The following is a 12407-nucleotide window of genomic DNA, read 5'->3' as shown; positions in this document are numbered from 1 at the left end:
TATATATATATATATATATATATAACTGACCCCAAATTTTTGAATGGTTAATTTTTGAGCATGTGTATAGTAAAACATTGTGTATTTCGATAGACACTTCAAACAGTAGTTTGCTATCTTGTCGATGATTAATTCTGCAAGCAGTGTCCAATTTTCATCAGTTATTTTGTATTTTTAATTCAAATTTGTGTTAAAATGTCTTAACTTTTGCAAGTCTGAACAAGTATGATCCCAGAAGGAGTTTTAAAAAATCATACAATGAGCCTATGAGTTGAGTCCTTTGCATTGTGGGGTACATTATTCCAGGTAGTGTGCTGTGTTGTATGCTTCATATTTTGGCAAACATACTGCAAAAATAGTATGGGTAATATGGTAGTATGCAATTACAAATGTCCCTGAATCTCTTTTTCGCCTTTCTCTATGACTGAATGAGATGCTGTTTTTCTATTCTCAGATAAATGTGAACCGCTCTCTCCCTCATGAAATATTTCTCTATGAATTTATGTTTTCAGTGATCTGTTTGGGCTAGTGCTCGTATTGCTTTCATGCTTGGCCTGTGAGACTAGAGTTGACCGGTGTTAGATAGATGCATATATTTATCTGAAAGTTAAATAAATACAACCGCACATTCCAGCACAGAGCAGGAACTACAACAAGAGCGTATCGTCTTTCAGGATAAAAGTACAGAAATGTCTGAGCTACTTCAAATAAAAGAAACAAAATGGTAACACTTTACATTAAGGTTCCATTTGTTAACATTAGTTAACTACGTTAGTGAAAAGTGCTTCTAAAGCATTTCAAGAAATAGTTTACACAAAAACATTTTTAATTTGCTGTGAGTTTACTCACCCTCAGGCCATCCCAGATGTACAGAACAGATTTGGAGAAATGGATTTTTCTTCCAAACACGCAGCTTTTGGCTTCACAAGATGTTAACTGATGGACTGGAGTGGAGTGGATTACTTGTGGATTATTGTGATGTTTTTGTCAGCTGTTTGGACTCTCATTCTGACGGCACCCATTCACTGCAGAGGATCCATTGGTGAGCAGGTGATGTATAATGATACATTTCTCTGAATCTGTTTTGGTGAATAATTGGACTCATCTACATCTTCGATAGCCTAAGGGGGAATAAATTGTCAGCAAATTTTCATTTTTGGGTGAACTATTCCTTTAACAAACAGGACCTTATTGTAAATTGTGTCCAAAAAAAAGTACGCGAGCATGCTTGGTTTATCAGGCATCTTTTAATGGCGAGGTGATCAATCAGCTTGTTTAATGGAGGAAGCAAAAGTACTAGGAATTGTGATCCAGATCAGGGTTACTAGTTATACTCCAACCAACCTTCCCAGCGGCTCACGCCGTGTCCTGCACCTCTCATTTGCAAATGCACACGACACGTATATTTAGCAGGCATCATAAATTATATATACATTCAATATCATATAAGTTTCAATAGCGTGCAGAGCCTGAATCGTGTGATTAAATAAAGTGCACAGTGGCTTTAATGTTAGAGATCGGCCAATGAGGCAACTATTACCACGGAGATTATGATAATGACTGTAGTTATGTGTATGAAATTATTACTCAAGACAAACGTCATGCTTCTGAAGCGAGTTCCTGAAGGTGACCTCTCGATTGTTCGGTGTGACTCAGGTGAAGGACGACGATCTGAAACCCCACGAGATTCCCGGGAAGCATTTGACATCACGTAAGCTTATGTAATTCCTCGTGAATCGTGTCATTTCGTGGAGCTGAGGGTGACCTCGCTGTTTCATAAAATCGTCTCTTAAAGCCACACAAAAGAGGACAAATGGAGCGGGTCTCGGAGACCTTCGTCCCTGTCGTAAACTCTGTGTTAAGGTTGAACTGACTCCCGCTGCCCGAGGGTTATATAGTTAATGAAAATGGAAAACAGATTAGATTCAGGGACTTCAAAGCCAAAGAGCATGGACGTATGTGCGTAATGCTCTTAAAATCAATGGTGCTCCAAAACAGACTGTGTGCATCTGCACCTTCATTGTAGTCTGTATGTTTGGACCAAAAGAACTTGTAAGAGTTTTACCTATTTACTCCCACTCATGCCGTTTCAGTGCAGTTAATATTTCTGTGGAACACAAAATGAGACGTTTTGAAGAAACTTCATGCAGGCTTTTCCATACAATGTTCATAGTTTCCCTGTCATGCTCCAAAAAGAACAGAACTAAACTAAACTAAACTAAACTAAAATATTAGTTCATATGCCTGTCATGCTCCAAAAATTATAAAATAAAATATTAATTAATGTGCCTGTCATGCTCCAAGAAGGACTAAAATAAGATCAAATAAAATACTAGAAATGTTAGTTATGCTGATAATGGATGAATATATATATACTATTTTGTTTAAATAATTAAAAATGTAAACGCTAAATCGCAATATTATTATTGTACTCTGCAAAATGTATATTAATTTTGAGATCTGCTGTATTTTACATTGTCATTAAATTATTATTAAATTATTATATGACATTTTTTTTTTAATTTACTTTAATTATTAGATGGTAAAGGTAATGCACTATTAAATATCCAATATCGGTCAAATGTGATGTTAAAAAAATCTGTAAAATCAATCATTAACTGATATATCATCAATATACTAATGTTCAAAAGTCACTAAGATAAAAAAAAAATAAAAAAAAATACTTTTTTCAACAAGGATGCATTAAATTGATCAAAATTGCACAGTAAAAAAAAAAAAGTATTATGTAACAAAAAAATATTTTCAAATAAATGTTGTTTGTGAACTTTCTATTCATCACAGAATCCTGAAAATGTTCATAAAAATATTAAGCAACACAACTGTTTTCAACATTGATAGTAATAATCATCTTTCTTGAGAAGCAAATCAGCATATTAGAATGATTTGTGACACTGAAGACAAGATGCTGAAAATTCAGCTTTGCATCACAAGAAAAAATTTAATTTGAAAATATATGCACATAGAAACCAGCTATTTTAAATTGTAATAATATTTCACAACATTACAGCTTTTACTGCAGATATGATCAAATAAATGCATCCTTGGTGAGCAGAAGAGACATATTTTAAAACATTACAAAATCTTACCGACCCCAAACTTTTAAATGATATATTGTGCATAACATCATGAATCTATCATAACAGTCTGTTCCTCATGCAAAGCCTTCATATGACCTCAGGACTACTTTCATGGTGCATTTATGATGCTTTTTGTTTTTTTTTGCAGCTCAACACGAACGGTTTAATGTATGTGCAAAATCTTGATTGGAATGATGTGGGTGTGAGTAAATCATGAAGTTTCTATTCTCTCGTCATCATTGTCTTAATCATCGCACGCTTTGGGTGGAAAACACCAGCAGTATAAGTGTGACCCTCAGTGAAGTCCAATGGACTGTTTGCTTGTCCTCCTCTGATGTTGTGTTATTCATTTTTTATTTCGTGCCGTAGATGTGTGAAACGCGTTCGGTTCTTTCAGACGCCTGAGGCGTTTCACTCAGAGCTGTGAAGTCCATCTCCCTGACGTGTCAGGTCACAAGGCCAGACAGCAGAAACCAGCTGCTCTCGCAATGCTAAAAGACCGGATCTCCCACAAGAGTTGAGTGCTACGGGTTACCTCCTCAAGTCAGGGCGCTTTCATGTCCGACATGAAGAAACTCATCGCTCTACTAGAGTGCTTTTAATGAGCCTGAGAATGAAAGATAGTTTAAACTCATGCATGTTTTAGTTTTAGTGCCGGCTGCTTAATCATTCCATGATGCAAGCTCTGGAGGCGTTTTCATTAACGATTGATGATCATTATGAAACTTAACAACTTTTGACCATCTTTGGACAAAAAAGACTGACACTTATCCCACCGACCCTCACTTAAGACAATGTTTAGATGGGAGTCACGGCCTAGCACTTAGGTTTTACGTTCACACCAAGTTACGATTTAGTTATCGTTCACACCAAGAACGATAACTATGAAGATAACTATAAAGATAACGATATTAGCGTCCACACCAGCGAACGATATCGTCTGTTTATTAAGCTTACATGCGTCTGCCGCTTTAAATTCTTGAGCTTGTTGCAGCAGGATGGATTCTGATTGGCTGTCAATTTTTTTTTTTATCGTTCATCAGCTGGAGAAAAATCGTTTTGAAAGTGATTCCAACGATATCGTTTCTCTTTGTCTTTATCGTTATAGTCGTGGTGTGGATATTGAGAATGATTTTTAGAACTATATCTTTATCATTATCTTTATAGTTATCGTTCTTGGTGTGAACGGGGCTTTACAGGCTGGAAAGTGAAACTGATGGGGAAAAAACTTCAACTGATAATAATTAAAACCATTTTTAAAATATAGTTTAAATGTTAAATTTTAAATATTCAATTTGTATAAAGAATGGGTTAAAATTAAGAAATAAATAAAACTGTGTAATGTAAATAGTTTTTCATCAAAATTAGTAAATTGCACTTGGGGACATGTTATAATAATACAATACAATACAATATAATATAATATAATATTGTGGTATTTTAGTATGGTAACACTTTAGTATAGGGACCAATTCTCACTATTAACTAGTTGCTTATTAGCATGCTTATTATTAACATATTGGCTGTTTATTAGTGTTTATAAAGCACATATTCTGCATGAGCATATTCTACATCCCTAATCCAACCCAATACCTAAACTTAACAACTACCTTACTAACTATTAATAAGCAGCAAATTAGGAGTTTATTGAGGCAAAAGTCATAGTTAATGGTTTGTTAATAGCGAGAATTGGACCTTAAAATAAAGTGTGACCATTAGTATTAATTCATATGAAAAGTTGTAAACTGTACTCAATATTAAGATGGAATTCTAAAAAAAATAAAGGTAATTGCAACTTTTTATCTTCCAATTCAGACCTTTTTTTTGCACAGTTCAGAGCTAATTTTTCATAAATCAGAATTTTTCACGCATTTTTCATTCTTGGAAAAAAAGGGGGGGGGGGAATTCCTCTGAATTGTGAGATATAAACATAAATTGCAAGATATAAACTCAGATCTGTGAGAAATAAACTTGAAATCCTGAGGAAAAAAAGAAGAAAAATCAGAATTGTGAGATATAAACTCACAATTATGAAAAAAAAGTCAAAATTGGGAGAAAAGGTTGCAATATCTTTATTTTTTTTATTCCATGGCGGAAACAAAACAAAAACAAAAGTGAGATATAAATCCACAATTGTGAGGAAATTCTTGCAATTTTTCTCAGACCTCCAAATTGAGATAAAAAGTCACAATTACCTTTTTATTTTTGACTTCTGTGACAGAAACAGGCTTCCATACATAAATGATGGAGACATGAAAATGTACTGTGTAGTAGAAATGACGCTCCTCTCTGCCTTCAGTCTCAATAAAAGTTTTTAAAAGGCCACGTTTTAGTCGGATATCATTATATACATCCTTCAGTTCCTCCTCCTGCCGTTTCTGGCCTGTGGTTCTCAGGTGGAGGTTTTGACGCTCTCTCAATCCTCCTCCCTTCCACTTCCTGTTGGGCCTGAGTTTGATTTACATCTGCACATGGCGTAACATTACAGCTCCTGTGCTCCCCAAGGACACGTCTGGCAGCGGCACACAGACTAACCCCGTTTGAGCTGCGTCTTTCCTACATTTAGCACAATCAGTGCCGGCTAATTCAGCTGGCATGTGCGTCACTGCCAGCCCTCTAATGGTGTGAAGCGCTACTGTATGTGAGCGCGGTGTTTATCTGTCCTATCAGCTCATTCTCTCGCATTTAGTTCTCTCTAGCTCTCTTTTACACACTTCCCTCTCTTTCTCTCTCTCTCCTTCTTAGCTTGAAGAGATTTAAGGACAGTGTTGCTCACTGAGTGACACAAAGCACAAGAGACAGACCGGGGTGAATCTCGTCAAACCTGTCAAAAATGGAAAGGTCATATTTAGTTTCATTTAGCCATTTGATTTCATCTTAGTTTAAAAAAATGAAATGAAGTCTTTTTTAAAACCATGATTTTTGAGACAGAATTGTCATTTAAATGTTCCCCATATATTTATATTACAGTTAAAATAATAGAGTATTTTAGTATATTATAGTATTTATTATTTTTATGTATATTATAGTATTTTTTACTACGTAAAATATTGAATGACAATGAGAATAATCACTAAAATAACTACAAATGGGAATTATTACCAGTGTTATTTTAATATCATTTATATACTATAATAATATTTATTAATATTTAGAATTTATTTCTATGCTTTTGGTTTTCATTTATATATATATATATATATATATTTTGTTTTGTGACGCAATTATTTATTGTTTTTATTTCTAATTCAGTTTTTATTAAAATTGACCACGTTCCTCATATAGTTGTATGTAAATATACACTGTATTACAATATTTAGAATCATTACTTTAAAAATGAATTATTACAGGTGTTATTTTAGTATTGCTATACTATAATAATGTTTATTTTTTCATGCTTTCAGTTTTTCTTTTAATTTTATTGTAATTAATTTTGTGCTTTTTTTATTTATTTTTAAATTATTTCCATTTAGCTTTTTTATTTATGTTTTAATTTCAGTAAATGTATTTCAGTTAGTTGACATGGCAACATTTGTAATTTTTCTTACCTTTTCTTACATTTCTAACCTTTTAAATTTTTTCATCTAATATTTATATTTGATTTCATTTCAGCCTTTTTTCAGTTAGTAAAACTGATTTTAAGAGCATGTCAGTTAACAATAACAACACTGATTATTAGAAAAAAATGAAGTGTGTAATAACTATATACAGTATGTTGCTATAATTATATCCTCTGAATTATGATAATCCCAAATTGGGGCCAAAAAAAGTGCTTTATGGTCAAATAATGTCATAGTCCTAAAGCCGTCTTCACTTTCTTCATGCAAAATGAAAATCGTCTTTATTTTGATTTTGGAGTGAAATTTTTGTTTTAGGGTTGAAATATGACCTGGACATTTGCTATCTCTATGCTACTTGAAGGTACAAGTCCTAAAAAATGGCATTTGAAGTCTCAAATGTTAGAATACAGTGTTATAATGACGGTGGGACAGGAAGTGGATTGGATGACGGGCTGCAGCTGGAGAGGAATATTCGCTATAATTATATCCTCTGAATTATGATAATCCCAAATTGGGGCCAAAAAAAGTGCTTTATGGTCAAATAATGTCATAGTCCTAAAGCCGTCTTCACTTTCTTCATGCAAAATGAAAATCGTCTTTATTTTGATTTTGGAGTGAAATTTTTGTTTTAGGGTTGAAATATGACCTGGACATTTGCTATCTCTATGCTACTTGAAGGTACAAGTCCTAAAAAATGGCATTTGAAGTCTCAAATGTTAGAATACAGTGTTATAATGACGGTGGGACAGGAAGTGGATTGGATGACGGGCTGCAGCTGGAGAGGAATATGCAGGGGTGGGGGGCGACGCGGGGACAGGCCTGTCACTAACGGTAAGATCCGCTCCGTCGTCGGGTCGCGGGGAACATGCTCGCTTTCAATCCGCATGAGCGTCAAGCGGAGGCGTTTAGTGTTGTGTGTGTCGGGCCCTGGGGAAGCACTGACCTCACACGAGCCGCTGAGCGACGCCTTTCACCCGCGTCTGCACCGGATGCATCCGGCTGGCATGAAGATTTAGGGTTTCTGAAAGTTACAGGCTCCGAGGAGGTTCCTGTTTTTGATATTTTATGACCCTATTGTAAACACTGGTCAGTGATATGATGGCTTCTGGCTGATGGGATCTGCATACGCAGCCTTTTGTCTGGACTGCTGAACGTCTCCAGCTAAAGCTGTCAGATGCGAGAGCGTCTCCACAGACAGACAGCGAGGGTCAGCGGCGTTCACATCCAAATATGAGACATGTATTAACAAATATGCCTTCTGGCCCCAATAGGCTAGTCCTAGTATAGAGATCTTTAAGCATACTAGAGTACAGTTTTTTTTTATTATTAAAATTCATCTCACAACATGTACTGTTGGTTATGTGTCACTCAGATCTGTCAGCTTTATGATTATATTATATTATATTATGTTCAGTGTTATTTTAGTATTATTTATATACTATTATATTATTTATTAATTACTTTTATTTTTATATTTTCATTTTTCTGTTTATTTTTAGTTTAAGATCTAGTAATTAGTATTTTTATTTTTGTTTTATGTATTTAAATTTAGATTCATTCATTAATTCCTTTATATTAATTTTGGCACTTCAACTTTTTTTTGTTGTTGTTGGTTGCTTAAGGCAATATTTTAGATGATTAAATTATTATATTAAATTATATTTAGCTTTATTAATTATAGAACAGTTAATGACTTTTAATAGTTTTAACAATTTTCATTATCATACGATTATCATATTATGTTGTATTATTATTAGTATTATATTCAAATGTTTTCAGAAAAGTGTCTAATTGTATGTTATTGTTTTAAGCTTTTTCTAATAAATTAATTTAACTTTTTTTTTTCTTTTTAGCCTTTTACTATAGGCCATGATATTTATAACTGTAATAATAATTTATTTACTTATTTGTGAAAAAAGTAACATTAGATTAGGTCTCAACATTTAGCCAACAGTAAAATCCCACTTTATCGATGAAGAGTTCATCAAACGCTGATCAAAGCATATTGCCCAGTGAGATCGTATCATATTCCTGTAGTATTGTGTTCATTTCCATTGCTTTTGATCCAGTTACGGTCTCCATTTATGTATTTGGTCACTGTTTGGATTTGGAGCACAGCAGCGGTTATTGTTCCCAGAGCGATTCAAGAATGGACTCACGCTAATTGGCCCTATCAATCAGGTGAGGGCCCATTTATCAGTCAGCGCCATACTGAACACATTAAAGCACGGCAAGAGCCTCCAATGTATTATTTCATTAATTAGCCTCTAAATCATCAGCCTATCATTTGGTTGTCAGAAGCATTTAAGTTGAATAGAACTCGTGATCATTGCAGGCCCACGAAGGCACGTAGTCACTAAGCTGTAAATTACGACGGGCTAAAGACCACTGATGACGTGGGTTTAGGGCTGTTGATTTTAGAGTGGTCAGACAGTGCTGAAGATTTTTATGAGGTTGTGTTATAGTACGACATGAGACGATTGGCTCGTGGGAACAGCAGTGCACTCACAGCCTGGGCTACGCGTTTATTGCTATGTGAGCTGTATTGTTTGATTGATAAGCTTCCCCCTTTAGTGTTTCTCTATTGCATTCCAACCCTTTCTGCAGCCTAAAGGTATTTTTTACACATAAACCCACAATGATTTCTCACATTAGCTGCTCTAATAGCGGAAAGAATCATATGGTGCCATAGCGATCGTTATCTTGGTTTGCTAGTTTTTGGGTTATCAACCCTCCAGACTGCATTTGCAATGTTGCAAGTTTTAATAGAGTTAGTATTTTGGGACCTTAACCTATGGAAGCTTATTTATGCCACAAACTAAACATATAAAAAATGTTTTTGGACTGTTTTCGCAATTGTGAGTAATTAATTGTGACGTGTAAACTCTGAATTGTACAAAAATAAAAAATGTCTGAATTGCGAGATGGAAACTCATAATTCTGTGAAGTCCAAATTATGAGAAAACTTCAGAACTGTGAGATGTAAACTCAGAATTTAGAGACAAATGTCAGAATTGTGAGATGGAAACGCCAAATTATGAGGAAAAATAGTAAGAATTGCGAGATGCAGACTCAAATTTCAGAGGAAAAAAGTCAGAATTTTGAGAAAAAAATTTGAATTGTGAGATAACTAAGAATTCTTGGAGGGAGGAGGGGGGGGGAGTCAGAATCGTGAAATATAAACCCCAAATTCTAACAAACAAACAAAAGGCAGAATTGCAGGATGGAAACTCAGAATTCCAAGAAAAATGTCAGAATTGCGAGATATAAACTCAGAATTCTGCTGAAAATTTTCAGAATTGCAAAATGTAAACCCCATATTCAGAGAAAAAAAGTCAGAATTGCAAGATGAAAACTCAGAATTTGGAGAAAACCAGTCTGAATTGGGAGATGGAAAAAGTTGCTGTATGTTAGCAATTGTGAGGAAAAAATACCATCTTGTGTGTTAAGAAATATAAAATACAAAGGCTTTACCTGGAAGGATGTTTCTTGGTGGTATAAAGTTTATGAACATATTCTGTTGCTGATTTCCCATTAAAACAGTTAATAAATAGCTGGATTAAAGTGAGTTTGTGACGCTTGAGCTTTGCAGATGTGTTTACGGTCTTGTAAAGGCTTGTAAAGTTGAGCAACTCAGCGGTAAAGATAGGACACTTCTCTACATTGTCTACTGATGCTTCATAAACGCTTCTGAAAGCTGCTTAGATGGTGAAGTTCACATATGTTATATCTAAGAACAAACTCTGAGCAGAGGTCAGCGTGGTGTTTTAAAGCTCCAACCCTAAATCACAGGCATATTAAACATGTTGGGTAAACGAATCCATGGAAAGCCGCTTGTTTCTGATAAACTGCTGTAAATGACTCGCTTGTTGAACATCCCTTGAAAGATGTGGAAGCAAACACTGCATTAGCGGCCCACCGGCAGTTGTTAGCACAGGTAGCACATAAATAATGAAAACTTCCTTAGTTGATGTGCTTGTTTTGCTCATACAGCTAGCAGGTCCAGTCCAGACCTGTTCCTTTGCTGATCATAAATGTCGTCGAGAGTGAAGGCCGCATGCTGCCGTCTTGTTCATCAGGGAAAGATGCTATGCTAATATGGCTTAGCGAGTTGCAAACAGCAGAAGAGTGGAGTTATATGAACTCTGCAGGGTAATAATGAGACAAACTTGTATGTTAGCAAAATGACACAGACCCAAGATGAAAGCAAGATCAGAGCTGTGTGTTTAGAGTGATTCCAGAGCAAAGGTCTCAACATCAAACGCTACTCTGTTTTTCATGAGGACAGGAGATGCTCTGGCAGAGAAATGATCACATTTATGATTACAGTGTTAGTAATGTTACACTAATTTGCATTGTTTTATTCAAAATACATTTAAATTCAGTTTAAAAAAAGATGAAGACTTAAATATTAATTAAAAATATGTAGTCATATGTAAGGAAAGAATGTAAGGTGTAACGAAAATATTATATTATTAATATAAATAGTATAAATATATTTTAAAAATGTATGAATACATGAATACAAAAGATATCATCTCTAAGAACTTGCCACGTGTTTTAAACTAGATTTTTAAATATTTTAAATATTTTTATTTATATTTACATTTTTTATTATTTTTATATTATAGTAAATATTTTTCTTTTTGAAATCATTATGGTTTATCACTGACCCTGCACAGTGAAGGCAGGTTATGTACTGCTACCCTTTTACTGAGTTTTTCAGAGAAAAAAAAGCAACAAACAAACAAGCTTCGTTTGAGGTCTTTAATAAAATGACAGAGGTGGGGTTTACCCATCCTAAAGGGCTTTTTCATGAAGCTTTATAGTCATTACATTTTGTGAAAAGCCCATCTGACCTCATTGTGTGTTGTCAGTAAGAGTGTGCATGTTTAAACTCCCAGATTTATGTTCTGTTTCATTTGTTTGCACTGCAGTGAACTACCTGAGCTCACGGCTAGATTTAAGTAAAAATAAATACAACAAAAAACAAATACTAATCTGAGGGAGTGAGCAGATATTTCATCAGAAAAGGAACGGAAATACATCAACAGTCTTGACCCCATGCGGCTAATCCATTGAGACACACAGGAGATTAGCATGGACGCTAATCAGAGTCTCAGATTCACAATAGCATCTATGAAACTGAATGTACTTATCGCTAAACGATAGCAGTCACTTTTCTAGCCCCGGAGGGAGGATTGTGTTTCATATGCAGAGCCTGATGTTTTTTTAAATGGTGCATCTGTAATGAGCCAATGAGACTCATTTAGCATCTCTGTTATGTAATTTACCTGTAATGGAGCAATGACATCATCTGCCCTGAGCACATGCTTATTGAACCAAATAAGCACATTTTCTCCCGCGGTTGATGACAAGCACCAGAGGCAGCGATCGGGAGGACATTAGCTCAAATACACGACTGCGTTCAAAGACGAGCGTCCACGCTCAACTCTCTTACGGATGAGGTAAGCAAGAAAACCTGCTTGACCTCCCGTGACCTTTCATGCGATCAGCTGATTTTTTGATTTTTGACTGTAAATCTATAATTTGTTCTAGGGCTGCATGATTAATTGAATGCGATTGTCATGCGCATCTTGTCAGTAAAGCCGGTTCTGTGATTAGTAGTAAATATCCAGCACGTGCTTTCAGATGGAGCAGCGTTTATTACACAGAGCCGTAGTTCACTGACAAGCTACGCAAAATCGCGTCCATAATCGCAGACGATTTAATCGCGCGATTATGAAAT

This window comes from Sinocyclocheilus rhinocerous, unplaced genomic scaffold, assembly GCF_001515625.1.
Source record: "Sinocyclocheilus rhinocerous isolate Xijiao unplaced genomic scaffold, SAMN03320098_v1.1 scaffold423, whole genome shotgun sequence".
Lineage (NCBI taxonomy): Eukaryota > Metazoa > Chordata > Actinopteri > Cypriniformes > Cyprinidae > Sinocyclocheilus > Sinocyclocheilus rhinocerous.
Note: the sequence above shows the minus strand (reverse complement) of the source record.